The sequence below is a fragment of the Pinus tabuliformis genome, chromosome 7 (assembly GCF_031772625.1).
Source record: "Pinus tabuliformis cultivar Carrire ecotype Pingquan chromosome 7, CPIR1, whole genome shotgun sequence".
Lineage (NCBI taxonomy): Eukaryota > Viridiplantae > Streptophyta > Pinopsida > Pinales > Pinaceae > Pinus > Pinus tabuliformis.
The window spans coordinates 509,389,650-509,394,715 of record NC_142293.1 but is presented as its reverse complement, the minus strand read 5'-3'; positions in this window follow the sequence as shown (position 1 = coordinate 509,394,715).

The following is a 5,066-nucleotide window of genomic DNA, read 5'->3' as shown; positions in this document are numbered from 1 at the left end:
TTTGTAACTATTTTATATTTAACTATTTTTTAACTAATTTACATTTAACTATAATTATATTTTAATTTTAACTATTTTATATTTAACTATAATTGTCTATATTTATATTTTATATTTAACAGTCTAAATATATTTTATATTTAACTAATTTTTGGTCTTTCTTTTGGGCATGGTTATTAATGTGGCCACGTTTTTTATTTATATTTTTTAACTAATATCAATATTTACATTGCACTAACAAACTTTTGGATATTCTAATTCATATGGGTAAGATAGGTAAATAACATTAATAAAATATTTCATGAGTACCAAAATTAATAACAAAATATTTCACAGAGACCAAATTGAACAATTTAAAATTATTTAGGACATGTACTTATTTTTAAAGTCGTTTGACTGGTTTACATATTATGACATGGAAATTACGTGAAAATTTCATGGGCTCTTTTAGGTTGAAATTTTCTCTAACGGAGGGGTTTCCTTTGGAACCTGTTGAGGCCTCGAAAATCGCTGCCACAACAAAGGGGAAACCACCCGGTCCGGACCTTGAAAGCAGTTCCTTTTCTGTTTGGAATAGTGGCTCCGACTGGGGATAATGGGACCAGTTTCCCAATAATAGATAAAAGTGGGATGGACGAGTAGCTTATGAGGTAGGATAGTGATAAGCGAATAACTAAAACTATCAGCAAAATATATAATCTAATAATCTAATCCCGGGACTTATCAATCTTTCAAAGCGTAGCGTTTGATAATCTGTGCTTTAAGGCAGGCATATAGATGACTCTAACACTAAAGCATAGACATTTAAACCATTTAAGATTGCTCTGCATAATTAGTTATGCAGAGCGATAATAGCGAATTACTACACATTGTCATTCATATCATTGCTACATGCATGATTAAAAGAAAGGCATATCACAAAACATCCAATAGTGGAATGAAATGAAGATTTGCTGTTACAACGCATACATGTATTCAACAATAGCAAAAGATAATAACACAGCAATTCATATGAAAAGAAAGAGGACAGATGCAGATAAAAGTACCATGTAAGCTGCTCAACAATCCATTATATAAATCGCTATGTCGCAGTCCTTCCTTCAAACCAGAAAGCATTCCAAACAAGAGACAATAGTGCACAAATGCATAAAACAACCTTCTCGTCAAATAAAGGACTATCGGTCGAGTTTCACAAAAGAATATAGGCTGAAGCACAGTAGTGCAAACTTCAGCCTTTAAGTCTATTACAAAATTTTACGACCCTTTCCAAAACAATGAAAGGGTCTATAAATACTAATCTAATCTAAATATCTAATCTAAATATCTAAGAAAAACTGAAAAACTATGAAATTGGCATCAATAAATATTTCTCCATTTTTCTTGGTAATCTGGCAGTCGGCAGCAATGCTTCATTCGGTGGGCTCTTTGCCTTTAAACCTCAACTGACATATCGCAAGAATGGGCTGTACTTCCGGTGGAGTGTTGAGACGCGACGTGAGCTGGGCATCATATGTGGCATCCTGAAAGTCGGGGATCAGGCACTTGAGAGCATCTGTTAAACACTTAAGAGCCGACCTTTGAGTGTGCGGCTTGATTAGGAAGTGCCAATATGCGTCGGAGGTTAAAGTATTTACTCCAGCGATTAACTTTCTCTTTTCCTCCAGTCCATGATAACTTGTTTGCTCAATCATGTTTGCCGTGGTTATGCTTCCAGGTGTACATTGAGAGATCATGTTGGCCCAATAGAGTGTATTGTTGACCAAATCAATCATATTGTTGGCAATCATTTTACACCTTGAAGCTGCCCTTTCCGCTTTCATCATCTGAGTGTTCCATTCCGTGAAGAGTATGTCTTTGAATGGCTCATAGATCCTAGGCAATTTTGCTTCTTTCCCCACATCAGTATCTTGCCAATCAAGATATGAAGTTATGGTTTATTCGGTCTGATCTAGCTCATTTCTGGCTTTTTCAATTTGCTGACATACTGTTGTAGATACTTCACATAATGGCTCAGCTTCAGTTAGTTGTTGGCACAAGAGTCTAACCTGAGAGATTAATGCATTATTTATTTGAGCTGCCTCTGCTCTGAAGTCTTCGACTTTCTTGGTGCCCTTGATATCTTCGAGCTGTGCCAACAGTTGAGCGATTTGCTCATCCTTTGACTTCGTCATTTGCTCGTTTGCCGCTCTCAATTGTGCCAATGCCTCTGTTAAATCTTTCTGCTTCTGGATTGCGCTCTGGTCAATCTTCTGTTTTTCAGTCTGCAGTTGCTGGGTTAGTACATTGTTTGCTTGCTGTTGTGCCAGCAACTGCTCTTCTACCTGTGCTGCCTTGTTTCGTGCTTCAGCTACTTCTGCTTGCAGTGCACAAATTTCCTGGTCCTTAGTCTTTAACAAAAGACTTACCTCCGATGCTTTATCAATAGTCGCTGCAGAATAAGCTCCCGCATACTGTGATAGCTTGGTTAGATCATCGGAGGGGTCCAATTCTTCCTTCCAAACTACATTCCCCGTAACTGTCTGCTCAGGAAAGATGGAAGGTTGATCAAGCCTTCGTCTCTTCCTTGAGCGCTTAACAACCGCTTTGTGCCTAGGGCTGTAGAAAACGTCCAGGGGAGGAATATCTTCCACCTGGAGCACAATTTGGTCGGAAGGGTCTTTAGTGATTACTTCGAGCTCCTTTGAAGTGGGTGGGCCGCTGGTTCCGCTTAGAACCTGAGAAGAAGTGGTGTCCGGTGTGTCTTTGGAGCTTTCTTTTCCACTGATAATGGAATCGAATTGATTCCATTGTTTCAGCAATTCAGGATCTATGGAGGTATGGGATTTACTCTTCTCCTTTTCTTGTTCCAACCTCTTTTGCTCCTCCAACTCTTTCTGTTGCTGTTCTTCTGACTCCTTTCTCCGTTTCTCTTCTTGCTCTCTTCTTTGCTTATCTGCTAATTCCTTTTTCTGCCTATCTGCCAGTTCTTTCCTTTGTTTTTCTTCTTCTTCTTTCTTCCGCTGTTGCTCCATCTGCTTTTGCTTTCTCTGTTCTTGTTCCTCCTGCTCTTTCTGCTTCTTATCCATTTGCTCCTTTCTCTGCTTCTCTGCCTGCTGCTTCTCTTGCCTTTCCTCCTGTTGTTTCTTTTGTTCTTTATTTATAACAGGAGGTTGGCTCGTCTGTTTCTGACCTGGCTCGCTTGAGGAGGATGCTGTGGTTAATGACAATAAATCTAGCGGCAGAGTTTGCAACCTCTGCTCCCTAAGTTTATTGAATTCGATTAAATTTTCATCATTGTATCTCATCTTGGCAAGCTACATGGTTTGGTCTATTGAATCAGCAGCTACGAACAGGTCATCAAACTCGTCCTCTTGATGGTCAATCTTGGTCAATTTGGCCTGTTCTAGGGCATTGTAGGCAGTTTTATGTGGATCATAGAGTCTGGCCGGCATAGTGGGCAGGGATAAAGCTTGCATCTTTGTTGCCTCCTTTTCTGCATGCTGAATATTATGCAGAGTAAAAACACCCATCCTTAAGGGAAAAGGGGGCCAGCCCCTCTTCTTCTCTTTCTTGAGAGTTTGAGTGACACTCTCAGCCATGATCTGGTAGGAGATCTCTCGGGCTAACAGTTTGTCTGGAACATATAGAGGGAGAACATGCGGTTTGGCTTGGCTTCCATAAACCCTAATATAGGTAAAATGCTCTTCTCCAAACCAACCTGCTACAGCTGGTAAGTCGAAGGAAGCGAGATAGGAGATTTTGGGAATAGGTCGATCAAAAATGGAATAATGAATGGGAAGCATAAAACCATTGCAAATTTGATACAAATGGTCCTTGTAAGAGGACTTCCACAATTTCCGATGATACAAATGAATGGGCAAAGGGTCTTGGCTGGTCCATCTCCAACCGAGAATGGGAAACTCAGATTTAAAACACAATGTGTCCATATTGTAGGCACTATAATAAAATGGAGGGATTTTCCTTTCGGTGACCACAGATTTAGCTCTAAAATCCCGAACAGCTATAGTCAATTTATCAGAAAGAATGGTGGCCCAATCCATGATAAAACCATTAACAGCTGCTTCCATTAGGGGAACCATCTCTATATCAAAATTGGCAGAATCGTGTAATCCCCATAGCCTACACATCATAATTCCCGCATAGCAATAGGGAGAAGCCAAGGAATCGACGGAGTACTTACCCGAGCTTTCGTGCTTGTGTTTGGCCGGGTTCTGCCTCCAATCCCGAATGGGCTCGGATGGTACTTCATTTTCAGCTGCAAACTTCTCCACGAAGTCTTTGTTGTAGATTTTCTCTGGCTCGGGCAAATGATACATTTCCCTCAGGTGCTCTGACTTGAAAGACCCGAAAATCCTTCCGTCTCTAGTGTGGAACGTTCTGTCAACGATTGGAATTTCCTCAATTGCCCATCGCACTACATCAGTGTAGGGAAGGACTTGTTCTCTGGCCGCTATTCTGTGAAGAAAGGAATCAGCCAACTCTTTAAGAGTTGCATCAGACTTTTTGAATGGGTCTGCAGTAGCCACTATCCCTGAAACGTTTGGTTGCTCAGCTTCTAGCAAATTATATGTGCCCTGCCATGTAGTCTTGTTAATACCAGTGCATGTAGTGTCTGAAACGAGGCCTTTCTTGCTATTTGCAGCAGCTTGACCTGCTACAGGTGTAACAGTAGAGCCCGTAGCCCTCTTGGATCTTTTTCCCATCATGCTTAAGCTTCTCTCAAAAGACGAATTCTACACAATTGCAAGAGAAATCGTAATAACATAATAAAAATGATGTTACACAGTGGGATAGATATATCATTTGAAGCGTGCCAAGATTAATTTCCAAAAGTGGCTGCGGATCTAATTGCTGAGAGGATATTGCAGATGCAATTAATGGTGATTTGAAGTCTGCTACCCATTAAATGTGATGATTATACCGTTATCTGGGTGAATGACTCACTTAAGCGTGCAACAGATATTCTGACGGTTAAACGCAGGTGTTCATTAATCGAAGGGGTAAAATCTTTTAAATGCACACGCATTACCTTATCCCTTGCATTAACGGCATTTTTGGGATTCGCA